The sequence below is a fragment of the Perognathus longimembris genome, chromosome 5 (assembly GCF_023159225.1).
Source record: "Perognathus longimembris pacificus isolate PPM17 chromosome 5, ASM2315922v1, whole genome shotgun sequence".
In the NCBI taxonomy this organism is placed as follows: domain Eukaryota; kingdom Metazoa; phylum Chordata; class Mammalia; order Rodentia; family Heteromyidae; genus Perognathus; species Perognathus longimembris.
Window position 1 is genome coordinate 31700902 of NC_063165.1, and position 15027 is coordinate 31715928.

At 38.3% G+C, this 15027-nt stretch overlaps 2 protein-coding genes across 5 annotated transcripts in view; one reads left to right on the forward strand and one right to left on the reverse strand.

Annotated features, from left to right (window-relative positions):
• Cmss1 (cms1 ribosomal small subunit homolog) overlaps positions 1 to 15027 on the forward strand; it is a 299555-nt gene that overhangs the window by 208063 nt on the left and 76465 nt on the right. The gene's annotated exons all lie outside the window — the stretch shown is intronic.
• Filip1l (filamin A interacting protein 1 like) overlaps positions 1 to 15027 on the reverse strand; it is a 235639-nt gene that overhangs the window by 199408 nt on the left and 21204 nt on the right. The window lies entirely within an intron of this gene.

Here is a 15027-nt window from a genome sequence, read left to right on the forward strand (position 1 = left end):
ATTTTGATAATAAACTGATTCATCATTAACTAGTTTTAAAACTATGTATGGTACACAGGATAAATCTGTTGCACTAGTTTAAAATAATCACTGTAATCTCATCCCAAGCCTTTGTAGCTTCAGTAGCCTCAAGGGATTCTGTACATGGTATGATGGAGAAGGATAGTGTAGAGTTTTCTAGAGTACACAGCTATGATCAAAGCTGTCACTGCTCACTTCCCAAAGCTGTCTCTCACTTCCAAAATCTCACTGATTGCCTTGTGTCACTTCATATTCCCAAGACCCAGGGGTACCTTACAGGGCACTGGCAAGTCCTTTGGCAAGACAATTCAAATGCATTGTGGTAGGACCTGGAAGGGGAATAAGCTCTAGAGGTTAGCAGACCTGAATCTAGGAAATTAGGAATAGCTGCTTCCTGTAATTGTAAAGGATTAACATATACAAAAATATAAAACAGGGGCTGGGGATATAGCCTAGCGGCAAGAGTGCCTGCCTCGGATACACGAGGCCCTAGGTTCGATTCCCCAGCACCACATATACAGAAAACGGCCAGAAGCGGCGCTGTGGCTCAAGTGGCAGAGTGCTAGCCTTGAGCGGGAAGAAGCCAGGGACAGTGCTCAGGCCCTGAGTCCAAGGCCCACGACTGGCAAAAAAAAAAATATATATATATATATATATAAAACAACTGGAGAAATGAGTGTTTTATCAAATAAGTGACATTTTTACAAAAATGGACAAATTTTGTTAATGATCATACCTAGCATAGCATTGACAGAAATGCCAAAAAGAGTTGTTCTTGTATACTGCTGGTAAGAGTAAAAATGGACTTTGAGGAAATTTTGTGTAGTTGTTATAAGCCCAGGTGAATGAATATAGATGGAGGAGGAGGAGATGGAAGAGGAGATGGAGGAGGAGGAGGAGGAGGAGGAGGAGGAGGAGGAGGAGGAGGAGGAGGAGGAGGAGGAGGAGGAGGAGGAGGAGGAGGAGGAGGAGGAGGAGGAGGAGGAGGAGGAGGAGGAGGAGGAGGATGGATACATAGGCAGAAAGTAATTTTGTAGCTTGTTTACAACATAATCATATTTAGGTATTGATTCAGAAGAAGTTTTAAGAGTCATGCACAGAAATTCAATTACCAAGCTGTATAAACTATTATTTATAATTTTGAAAAGTTGAAACACTTAGTATAGAAATGGACTGAACTTTGGACATAGGGTCTATACTGGTTTTCTCCCACAGCCCTGGAATTCTCATCTACTACCACTTTCATCATCTTTACTCCCCAATGTAAACAGAAGAGAGAGACAGACATACAGACAGATAGACGAGAAACAAAGAAGGAAGGGAGAGGGAGGGAGGAAGAGAGAAAGAAGAAAAAGGAAGGAAGAGAGAGAGAGAGGAGTAAAAAAACTTTCAGAAAAATCAGCCAATCAGAGTCAACCTAGTATTTCAACCTTCATTGCTTTACCTTTTTCATTGAATCAAAAGTAATGTAAATGGGTTCATAATCCCTTATTCTTGATTCTGAATTCCAAAGTACCCAAAGGCACAAATTTGTTGAGAAATTTTATATAAACCAGCTATGGTTTGCATCTTTTGTGTCTCCCAAAGGCCCATGTGTCTGTCCGCTTCTTGTTTTGTAGCTATCACAGGTGAACAGGCCTCCATCACTTGTTCCTGCCATGATGTAAAGTTCTGCCACAGACCTAGAGTAATCATAGGGCCAAGCAACCATAGTCTGAAACAATAGGCCAAATTAATTTTCCCCCACAGATATGTGTGTTTGTGTGTGTGTGTGTGTGTGTGTGTGTGTGTGTATTATCCTAAGTATTTGCCACAGCGAAAGAAACCTAACTTAAACTCATTTCACAACAAAAACTGATTGAGCTGACATAAGCTTAGGGTCTTTAACTAGTTAGTGTGACTATTCTTATATATTACTGTAGAGATATTCATGTTTATTTATTGAATGCTGCCCAAAAACCTATTGGAATACATAGAAGTTGGAATACCTAAGAAGTTTCTAAAACTTGAGAAATAATAAACACATTTTAGTATGAGTTTTCTGATGAGGTATTTTGGACTTAAACTTCTAGCAAGAAAAATGAATATGTTGTTAAAGGTTAAGTGAACTATGCTTTGGATATAAATTAATTTCCTTTTGACATTCTAGGGAAGGAACACACTTCTGTGCCAGTGAATTTTGTATCATATAGTCTCTCGCTCATATTTTCTCTCTATCTCTCCCTCACTTCTCTCCCTTTTAGGTGGTACTAGGCTTTGAACCAAGGCCTCAAGCATGATACACTGGCACTCTACCACTTGAGCCAAACCTAGAGGCCTGCTTTTTACTGGTTATTTTGGAGATGGAGTCTTACAGAGTTTTCTGTCTAGGAAGAACCATGTTCCTACCTCATAAGTAGCTAGATTGCAGGCATGAGCAACTAATGCCCATCTGTGATTTATTTAACCATGCTTTTTTTGTTGGTATTTCAGAAGTTGGATGTTTACCATGGGCCTTATTTTGTTTCCTGAAGAGGATTAATTATGATGCTAAATAACTTTATTTTAAAAGGTCAACTCTCCTAATTTAAAAAAAAAAAAACTTTTAACCAGCCTTTAAAGGTCATAATTCAGATAACCCTACAATGAAGATGGGCTCTTATAGTCTTGATTTTAATGTTCATTTTTTCTGTTTGGGCATCTCAAAAGGATATGTGCATCACCGGACTGTGGGTGGCTGGAACAGCCGTAAAACTAAGCAGTATTATGGCCTTCTTAGAGAACACACCACTACAGAAAACACTTTTTCAGTGTTCTTTATGTGATTCAGAGTAGACTCTTCTTTTTAAGAAACTGCCACCTTCAGCCAGCAGGTGGTGCTGTGAAATAGAAGGATATGGCAGTGCAGGGTGCTGACTTTGTGCTCCAGAAACCCAGTTGCAACATTAGCAAGTACCCACATGGTTTTGGCAATAATATATCAGTTGACATACTTGAAAGTCTCCAAGAAGTCCAATACCTCAAACAAGTTTTGTCCAATTTAGTTTCAGATCTTCTGTAAAGCTGTTACTTCCTTTAGGATCAGCACTGGTAGGCACTCACACATTAGCGGAGTGGCTGAGCATTAGCAGAACCACTGAGGTCCTTTAAAAAAGTGTAGCTCTGTTTCTGTTTCTAGATATTAGAATGAATCCCTTTTTCCATTTGTGGGGAAGGCCACATTCTCCTCATCCAGATGTAAGCCTTATTACCCCTTCTGCTTGGATAAGGATTCATTAACTACTTGAATGAATTACCTAGTGTGTGCAACAGTCTTAACTAAATGAGCCCTTAGCTGCCTAGTTAATGCTTAGCTACCTGCTCCTGAAAAGCAAGTGATTAAGACAAAGGGAGGAAATCAACCATTGTGGGTTCCAGATCTTTTCTTTTTAGAGAAATGCTTCCTTTCTCTCTGATAGTAGTTTTTTGGAGTTCTGACAGAGAAGCTGGTTTGATCAAGTGACACAGTCAAAAGGATTGTGAGTTCTCAGGGCTACATTCTCCTGGGGCACCAGACAACTTTATGCTCATAAGAACTTTCACTGCTTTTTCACAGACATTAATAGTTTCCTGGCACTGCCTATCAGGAAATGTCGTCATCGTCTAGAGGAACCAATAAAAATACAAGTAACCTCTTTTGACAGGTCTCTTTTTTGCCAGAAATTTAAGAATTTGGAGTTGTGGTGGAAAGCAGAATAAATCTGTTCCACTTGTAAGGACATAATCACAAATAGTGAATTTGCCACCAAAGAGTTGATAGCTGCCCTGGCTGTGAGATAGAGCTATCCAGCTCGTTTAAGGGGCTGGCACACTTTAAAAAACAACAACAACAAATCCAATATTATAAAGCAGCTCAAGTGTATAATACAGTGGTGGGTTTTCCCATTTTCCCTCTTGTTATTTCAAACATAATTCTTAACTCTATATCCTGAAATAGAAAACTCATGCATTAAAAATTAACAGCATTTGATTATGAATGCACACATGGTATTGCCACAGCCATGTAGTAAAGAAGCCATAGATTTGGATAATTATTACCAAATGGATAATACTAAATCCTCTTTACTCTCCCTTGTTATAGCCAGAGCATGAATCTGAATCTCATTAATGTGAGACACATTAAATGTTACTCTTAGAATACTAATTGTAGTGAGAATTTGTGTGTGTGTGTGTGTGTGTGTGTGTGTGTGTGTAAGGGGGTGTCAGTTGTTTTTCCCTTGCAAGGTTTTTGGGGAAATTGATCACCATAGTACTAAAATGATATTTTTTTAACTGACAGAGAAGTCAGAAATGACCTATTTTATGTCTTCTAACTAATGAACTAAAAAACCTTTTCCACTAGTGCTAAATTTCAGTACTATGTTTTTTCTTAGGACATAGTTTCAAATACTGCTACATTGTTTTCCTAATCAGTTAAAGTGTCCGTGTATGTATTTTGCAAGGTATGAAACTTACACATTAACCTTGTGCTAATTTAAAAGAATGTATGAAGTCATATTATTGCCTCAACTCCTTCAAAAGTTTTCTGAGTAAAAACTTAATAACAATATCATGGTTTTCTCCGTGTATAAGTTTCTTTTTTACTCCTATATTAATACACTTTTTGTTTTGTGTTTAAGCTACTCAATTTTCCTGCAAATATCTATCATTTGATGCTGGAGAAGTAGAAGAAAAATGCTGATTTTTTTCTAATCCTAATTTTTTTTCTCACCTATTCTATCCATCATAGGACTGCTTTTGCTATACACTAGCAAAGTTTAGGAGAATTTACCCTGGGGGAAAATTTGCTTCTGTGATGCTCAATTCCCTGCTAAGTCTCCAGTCTCTCTCATCTCCTTGCAGAGAAAGTCAGAGTAAGGATGTTGTTTCCTTTCCCCAAGCCTGCATGGATATCAAAGCATTCACTAACACACATGGAAAAAAGATAAAGGGAGTTCCAAATAACTCCAGGTGTGTGGTCTTCTATACTACTGATTCCACTCACATTCAAGACCCATCTTTAATTTCCTAGTGCCCAAGATGGATGTCACATTGACAGATCTTTTTCAGGTCATGCTTGGGCTTCTCTTTCACTCTGCTCCCAAAGTATCCCTTCCTAGTCAAGACGATTCCTCCCAGATGATTTTTGTCTGCCTTTCCCTTCTGATTTCCACTCTTGACCTGTTCTTCCTACAATATTGAGTTCTTGTGAGAGACAGACTATATGATGTGCAAAGACTGAAACATTAACTGTAAGTGCTTTACAGGTAAAGTTTGAAGGTATATCATCAAAATGAATCCAATTTTCACATCAAAAAGTATATATATAAATAAAAATTAAGTAATTTTTGCCTGTAATTTTCTGAATACTGAGATGGGGGAGAAGGCAGAAATAAAAAACCTCCTTAAGATTTGAGCCAAGAAAACAGAAATCTTGAGGTTTTCCCTACAGATACCAAATAAGGAAACAGGCCCAGGGAACAAGATAGGGAATTCTATAAATAACTTCATTTGGTACATTTTGTTAGCGCTTCTCAAAGTAAGAAAAAAGTCTTCAGTACCAGAATTGATCTTAAGGAATCTTAAGGATCTTAAGGGAAAACCTAGTGGTTTCCCTACCAATAAGACAGCCAGTGCCCATGACAATGTTCAGGTAAAGCACAGGTGGGCGCATGCCAGCCCAAACTGAAGTAAGGAGTTCAGATCTGGCTAGCACCATCATTGGCCACATGGTGAGTTGTACTATTTGGCATCTTGATGGGTGTGCCTGAATTCATAGAAGAAAGGAAGTCCCACCCCCAGGTTGTGGCTGGTCCCAAATCCCTGGAGACAGGGGTGGGCCCTTGGCGTATAGGTTACTGAACCTGTCAGTCAAGTGCATGAGACTGGGAGTTTCCTGTGACCCTGCCCCCTGATCTGACCCTGTTTAGGAGGAGGCCAGCTCAGGTGCCATCATGCCATGCCACAGGTCTCCATGTTTGAGCCCTGTGAACTGGCTCCTGGCTCATCTCTGGCCACCATGGCATCCCATTTCAGCTGTCCATTGGAGCTGAATTGGTTTGTTGGTATGGTTTTGTTCTGGCCTGTTTCCCAACAGTGATAAGGGTTTTTGTGGGCTGCAGGCCTTTGTAACAACTGGCTGCCTGCAGACTGCTAATACACTAATAGAGACTCCAAGATTCAGTCCTTCAATATGTGGCTTCTTGGATAATTTACCATATAACAAAACCTCCTGTGGAATACTTCTGTGGATCTTAACACAGAGAGTTTTTATTAAGAATTTTTTCTACCATTTTCATGCTTGTCCCTTTCCTTTTAAAACCCTAGAGTTCAGCTTTTTTTCCCTTTGATTACACATGGAAGTTCTCACACATACAGGAAGCAATGATTTTCCTGTTTCCTTTCTGGGGACATTTTGCACATTGAATCACCTTTTTTTTTTTTTTTTGTCAGTCCTGCAAGCAAGTCATCTTCCACAGTTAACTGCAGTCAAAGATTTGTAGAGGCTTTTTTCTCTCCCCTCCTCCACAACTGGAAAATCTGAGGCAGATCCTGTTTATGTGTGCTGTAACCTCAAAAGCAGCTGATATGTTGTTGTCATTAAAGAATCTGGATCTGTTTATCCAGCAGGAGAATACTAGAGCTCTAAATCTGAAAGCCCCCTGGGCCTTCTAGGCACAGACTGTGGAGAGCTATTTGTTGCTTTCCCAAGGCTGTTTCAAACAGGAGGCAAATATATCTGCTACTGAACTGCTTCCTGCATTCTGGGAATGGCAAGATGTCAGTGTTGTGATTTTATTAAAAATCAAGGACCTTCATTTATTAACTTATTTGCTGTAATTTGTTCTCCAGAAGTCTTTTCTACTCTTAAATATATAGAGTCCTACCAATACTGGCTGTGGATCTCTTATCGTATTCCAGAGATCCTTTTTTAAAGAATTTATTCTATAGTCAATACATTTGGCAGATTTTCTAAGAAAATGATCTTTTTCCTCCTGTGAAGCTAGTAAAAACTACTTGAAGTTCAGTGTCCAATTTTTTTGCATTTTCATGCATGCCAAACAGTTGATTTTTTTATTTTAATGGTTTTTCTTTTCATTTAAAACTGTATTTATACATAGCTAGTTCAACCTCTATATCGGTCATGATTGATTTTATTGGTTTAATGTTCATTTTCCTTGTTAGGATTTGCCTTGGGAACAAGCCCAGATTCCCCTTACAAGGATTACATTTGATAGAAACCATCAAAAACAGAAGTGGCCAACCTAAAACCCTGCCTGGTCAACTTTTGCTAAAAGAGGCTATATTGGTCATCATTACTTTTCAAATAACAGACTACTAATGATACCAAAAAAACATTTAGAATATGTCAATTGCTGCCACAGAAATGGGTACAGAGACAGGCCACAATCTGGTTCTCATCCCTGTGGCCTCCATCCTATAGAAAGGAATTTCTGAGGCAGACTTCTTTTTTCATTAGTAGGGTTTGAACTCATGACTTTGGATTTGCTAAGCAGGTACTCTCCCACTTGAGCCATACCTTTGGCTCTTAGTTTTGAAGAGGGTTTCAAATTTCTGCTTAGGCTGATCTGAACCACCAGCTTGGTATTTACTCTTCTCACATAGAGGGGATGACATGCCCCAAGCTTTATAGTGATTTGAGATGGAGTCTTGCAAGTTCTTGTGTGGGCTGACCTTGACCTCACAGTTCTGATCTTTGCTTCCTGAGTATCTGGGATTACTGGAATGAGACACCATTACTGCTAGATCTCATATCTTTTAAAGAATGCTTAGATGTTAGAGTGGATCATAATTGGGTCTTTGAACTTATTTTTCTTTTTTAAAAGTTCTGTTTCTGTGTAAACCTGGTACTTTTTTCTCGATAGTCCAAAGTTAAGGAAATTATTAACTTGCAGCTATTATAAATCAAGGAATTTAAAAGAAGACAAAATTTTTTAATTGTTACAATTGTGGGAATCAAAAGATGAGAATTTAATTTGTTTTCTTTAAAACTTTGGCCAACAGTTCTTGAGTTCTTGAAAAGTTATAAGAGTTAAGAAAGTATGAGTGATAGCTCTTAATACTGAACATAATATGATTCTTTGTTTGATGTGGCACTTTGCATTTAGAAATACTTTAGTACTTGGAGAATAGGTTGACACACTGCCTTCCTTATGTAATTTCTTAGAGGATTCATTTCCATTTACTCATCTCATGTCTGTGTCTACCAAGATGGCAGACTCAAAATTAGTCTCTAAAGAAGCATGACCTTTCCCAAAACCATACAGCTCCTCTTTCAAGATGAACTAAAGGTGGGATTACTTCTAGAGCTTTTTTTTCTTAAATCTTTTTGGTAGACAGTGGAATGCTCTGAAGAGCCTTTTTGTTCAGACTATAATTAAATTTAATACATGGAGATATTATGTCATCCTAACCAAAGGCTTGTTTCTTATTTCTTACTCCTCTTCCTGACTTGTCAGAGTTTTTCTTTTTACTTCACACAGTGTGTTATTAACTAATCTATAAAGATTACAGATATGTACAGATATGAGGAGCTTCATACTACAATACTGTCAGCATTGGGGGCAGAAACTAGGAACTGTAGATGCTCAGCTTTAGAGAAATAATATTTTTGAGCACCTGACTCCTTATTTATAAAAAGGTTGTCTATAAGCTCTGCGTGCTTCTTAGCCTAATCCTGCTTGGGTATTTAGAATCAAAAGGACTGAGTTTGAGCTCAGAAATGTTCATTTCTAACAAATTCTCCAGGAAATTCTAAGTAGGTGCTGTCAAACCACATTCTGAAGACAAGAAATTATGTCCTCTCTAAGATCTCTCCCAATCAGGAATCTGTGACAGTAGCTATTTTTCCACCTACATGGATTGATTTGTGCAGAACTGATACTTCCTACAAATTCACTGTTTCATCTGGCATTGGTATAACTAAGAAATGTCTTTGTTAAGCATCTTGCCTGGAAAAACCTTCAAATGTAATTATTCATGTTGATCAGAACTAAGTACTAGTTTTTACATTGCTTATCAGCATTTTGTCTTTTTCATTCCCTTAATCTCTCATCTTATGCCTACCTCCGTATATACGTTGGGTTTTTTTTTTCTTGTAAAACTAAAGAAAGCATTTTGGTGCTTTTAATCTTTCTGAAATGTGCTGAATAGCAAAAGAAAATTCTTGGACCCAAGAACCATATTGTTTTTGTTTGCACCCTTATTTATTGATTGGTCGATTGATTTTTTTACCGTCTTGCACCATCATCAGCTGAGGCCCTCTGATGGGCAATTTGACATATACTTTGCTATCTTTCTGTTCCATTGAAAAAGCCAATGTAATTGATGGGTTACAGTATCCATCCGGTTGCTTTTGACATGCTTTCCAGGTTTCTTCTACCCACTGAAAGTCAATCTTCTGAGCTATTTTTTTTCCAAGACACCTATATTTTATTGTATTTTGACATACTGAATTCATAGTGCACTTTCCTGTCCTTTCTTTCTTTCTTTCTTTCTTTCTTTATTTATTTATTTTGGCCAGTCCTGGGGCTTGGACTCAGGGCCTGAGCACTGTCCCTGGCTTCTTTTTGCTCAAGGCTAGCACTCTGCCACTTGAGCCACAGCGCCACTTCTGGCCATTTTCTGTATATGTGGTGCTGGGGAATTGAACCCAGGGCCTCATGTATAAGAGGCAAGCACTCTTGCCACTAGGCCATATCCCCAGCCCCCTGTCCATTCTTTAAATCTACATGAATCTACTAATATTGTTTGGCCTTATCTCTGTCTCTTCTACCAAATCTACATTTGGTACCATCTGAGGAACTTATTAATGTAATAATCATATTGATGAAATTGTTTTATAAGACTTTTTCTACAGATTGTGCATTATCTAACTTTAGTCAGTGCTTAGTTTATCCCTGTATGGTTTCTAGACTAGCACTGTGTTCTGTAACAGCTAAGTATAGAAAGGTTACTTTCAAATTACAATTTAGATAAGAAGTGCCTCTTCCCAGAAAGTCTCTTTACTGTTCCACAAGAGAAATGCAAACACTCACTTAGTTGGGCTTTTTGGTACAAGGCTAGCCAGGGTGTGCTTACATAAGCTTGTTTGCAAATTCTGAGTAGGTCTCCCAAGGTCACAGACAGCTATGTTTTGAATTATTCACCCTTCGAAAGAATAGATGCTTGGCTAGCTCTTACTTGGCTCGCAAGATCTTAGGGAAACCAGAAATTCACACTTACTCATAGGTTCTGAGCACTGGCAGCACACCATCATGCAGACTCCACGTGTGCTCCGTGATGCATGATAGTTTTAAGAAAAGAACTGATAAAATACAGCCATTCCTTTCTCTTATAATCTAAAAACCAGAAATGTTTGTACCTCACTTAGAGTCTTTTTAGGAGAGCAACCCAATTCAGAAATAAATGTAGTTAACCAGAAGGTGTTTAGTAGTTAACTGAGAAGGATTTAGTCTTCAAGGAATTTGTAGCATAAAAAGTTAATGTAAGGCAATGTGTTTTTAAGATAAGGACTTAAACAAAAAAAGAATGAGTAGCATTTCCACTTACAAGAATTACAATATAGCTGTCATTCCCAAGAGTTAATTTAGAAAGTAAGCCTAGATTAGGGTTTAAAGACAATTCTGGTCAGGTGACTCTTATCTTCAATTAACGAGCAAAAATCCAGAAGTGGAGCTGTGGCTCAAGTGGTAGAGCACTAGTCTTGACCCGAAAAGCTAAGGGACAGTGCCAAAGCCCTGAGTTTAAGCCCAGTACTGGCACCAAAACAATAATAATAACAATAATAAGGAATTATGAAAATACAGTTCATTCATCCGGACTCCAAAATAAAATGTCAGTAATAGAATGCCTCATTAAAAGAATGTTACTTATTGACTCATTGTATTTATAATTTAAAATTAGAAAATCTTAAAATAACGTCCAGTTTAATAATAATGTTATGTCAGCATTTTTGGATATAAAGATCACATTGATGATATTCATTGCCATTCCTTAGTTGGAACAACTAAAGGAAAAAAATATAAACTTTTCAAAGTCTCAAAATAAATTGGAGGGCTGAGAATATGGCCTAGTGGCAAGAGTGCTTGCCTCGTATACACGAAGCCCTGGGTTCGAATCCTCAGTACCACATATATAGAAAAGGCCGGAAGTGGTGTTATGGCTCAAGTGGTAGAGTGCTAGCCTTGAGTAAAAAGGAAGTCAGGGACAGTGCTCAGGCCCTGAGTTCAAGCCCTAGGACTGGCAAAAAAAAAAAAAAAAACACTTCAAAATAAATTGGAGACGTAGTAGCATTTCTTACTGAAGTGAAACTAGAAATATAATCATTAATATCAGCCTATTTGTATTTGGCCAACAGTTGATTGGTCCAGATCAAATATAGAAACTTCATCTAAATATTTCTGTTTTAGCTTTCTATTGCAACCTAACAAACACTCCAAAATGTACTGATTTACAGATTATTGACTGAGCAATATCAGCTAAGTGACTCTTCTCCACATGGTGTGCTATCTCTCCCACATAGCATTCAGTTGAGGGTTCACCTGAGGCAAAAAAATCTACATGAATCTACTAATATTGTTTGGCCTTATCTCTGTCTCTCCTACCAACTCTACATTTGGTACCACTGAGGAACTTATTAATGTAATACTCAAATTTCCATGTTATTGATGAAATTGTTTTATAAGACTTTTTCTACAGATTGGACATTACCTAATTTTAGTCAGTAATTAGTTTAGCCCTGTATGGTTTCTAGCCTAGCACTATGTTCTGTAACAGCTAAGTACAGAAAGATTACTTTTTTTTTCAAATTTTTATTATCAAACTGATGTACAGAGAGGTTACAGTTCCATACATTAGGCACTGGATACATTACTTGTACTGTTTGTTACCTCGTCCCTCATATCCCCCTCCCCCACCCCCTTTCCTTTTCCCGCCATGAGGTGTTCCATTCACTTAGACCAAACAGTTTTGCAAGTATTGCTTTTGTAGTTGTTTTTCTTTTTTTACCCTGAGTCTCTCAATTTTGGTATTCCCTTTCAATTTCCTAGTTCTAATACCAGTATACATGGTTTCCAATATACTCAGATAATGTTACAGAGAAAGTGTAGGTACAACCACAGGAAGGTGATACAAGAACATCATCTATAATAGATGCTACAGATACACATGGTACGTTGAAAGTAATTACAACTGTGATATAACAATCGTTTCCATAACATGGAGTTCATTTCACTTAGCATCATCTTATGTGTTCATAAGGGTATAGCTAATGGGCTCTTGTGATCCTCTGCTGTAACTTGCCTAAACCTGTACTAATTATTCCCAATAAGGGAGACCATAGAGTTCATGTTTCTTTGGGTCTGGCTCACTTCACTTAGTATAATTTTTTTCCAAGTCCTTCCATTTCCTTACAAATGGCCACCAGCACAACAATGTTCATCGCAGCACAATTTGTCATAGCTAGAATCTGGAACCAACCCAGATGCCCCTCAGTAGACGAATGGATCAGGAAAATGTGGTACACATACACAATGGAATTTTATGCCTCTATCTGAAAGAATGACATTGCCCCATTTGTAAGAAAGAAAGATTACTTTCAAATTACAATTTAGATAAGAAGGATGCCACGCATCGTCCCAGATATCTTTCTCTAGTCCTCTTGGCATCCAGGAGCCAAGTGCAGATTTCTTTACTACATAGGGATTGGCTTCCAAGAAAACAAAAACGAAAACTGCCATGCCATTTTAAGACTTAAACCTGCAATCCCAGATCCTGCTTTCAGCCCTAGATTCAAGGAAGGAAAATGGCCTCTATTGACAGACAAATGACAAAGAACTTGTGGCTATCTTTGATTTACCAGATAGTTGCTTAGTAGATGTTTGTTGACCTGCTGATTTTATGAATATTGAATTGAATTGAACCTTTTGTTATCACTTTGTTAAAGGATTTGTTTTTTTGTCTTGCGTGAACACCTGATTGCTGTAACTTTGTTTTTTGCCTTTATAAGCCCTGTGCATTCGCAGCTCGGGGCTTCCGCCTAACCTCCGCTGTATCGGTGGGTAGGATGAGGCCCTGGCTGCGGCCTGCTTGAATAAAGCCTTGCCTTGCTTTTGCATTTCGGAACGTCTGGCTCTCGGTGGTCTTCTTGGTGGTCTCCTCGCAACTTGGCACAACACTGTATCTCATTACTCATATTTTTAATCAAGATTTAATATCTACATTATTTAGGGAAGAACTCATAGAGAAGAAAATTGACAGGATTATGTATATGTATCTTTATTCAAGTACATTGAACTTGTATTGTTATTCATAGCCCTTTTTCAGTTAATATACCAGAATACTGAAATTGAGTAAAAGAAATACATGTTTATTGTGGCTCATATTTCTGGAGACTGGCAAGTCCAAGATTATGTGGCCACATTGTCAAGGACCTCATACTGCTTCAACTTATGGCAGAGACAAACAGAGAAAGGCAGAAAAATGCAAAAGTGGGCCAAAATCCTGATGAGTCCCATTAATACATTCTCATGAATGTATTAATTCATTCATAGGAGTTCTTTCCACACCATCTAAAAACCTCCCCAACAAGGCTTCACACCAGCCCTGCCCATACATAGGGTTTAACATTCTAACACCTGAACTGAAGTCTTCACATATGGGTAAAATAATGTCAAATGTTCGCAGACATACAGAAAGAATGTTTTAGAGAAGAGGGATCAAACAGTTCAAAATTTATCAGGTAAGAAGTTAAATTAATCACAATAGTTATAATCTCAACTTTAAGTCTTCAACAGACCCTTTTTAACTTTTATAGTCTTCCTTTCATTCCATCATTGTTAATTACATAAGTTAGCTTGTGGGGTGGGTAATAACACAGTCTCCCTAAACAGACTTAACCTTGATAGGAAGTTTGTCAGACTTTAGTGGACAGGAAAATCACCCAAGAACTTTAAAATGCAAATTCCCAGGAGTACCCCTCAGACAGTTCCGATTTTATTGTGAGAGATTTGTTGTGGTTTAAATCGGAAATGTATCTCAGTAGTGTGTGTCTTAAAGGCTTGGTGAACATCTTACAGTTTTGAGGGAAGTAATTACGTCACAAAGGCCTTGACCTAATCAGTAGATTGGTTTATCCACTGATGGATTCATAATGTTTATTTGCTGACCTTTTGAGGAAATGTTGGAAACTAGGTTGAGAAAGTAGAATAACTGAGGATATGTCCTTGAAGGGTATGTCTTGTACCTAGTCTCATCTCTCCCTTCCTTTCCCTCCTTCTCTCCTCTTCTCCTTTCTCCTCATTTCCTCCTCTGTCCTTCTCCTCTCCTTTCCCTCTACTCTCTTCCCCTACTCCTCTCTTCTTTGCTCTTCTCTCCCAGACCTTCCCTCTCCTTTTCCCTCGGCTCTCCCTCCCCCCTCTCAACTTCTTGGTAGCCATGGTATGAGCCACTTTCTTCCTCTACCAAGCCACTCAGATATGATGGCCTGCCTCAACACAGGCACACAGTGCTGGGGCCAGGTAACCATAGACTGGGACCTCGGACATAGCAAGACAAAACAAATATTTCCTCCTTTGGTTTTCTCAGATATTTTGTCACATGACACCTGTTCCACAGAGGTAGAACCCAGCATCCACAATCAGTCCCCTGGATGATACAAATATAGTGATTTTTAGTCCACGTATAGCTTAGAACTCCTAACAGTCCAAGAAGGGCTCAAAGTCCTATCCTCACATTGGCACAGTTGAGATGACAGAAAATAGCTTGTCAACTAATTGAATAATCAGAATCATGTCATTTCTTGGGCAATAAATGTCACCTTTTTTTTTTTTGTATGGACCTCATACACAATAGACAAGTACTCAACCACTTATCTACTCTCTCAGCCTTTACTAATTCTTCACTTGCATTGTATCTAGACGTCTTGTGGAAATAGATGTAGAATGTTCCACCAGACAGTTATTAACCAAATAAGGTGTAGACTGACGT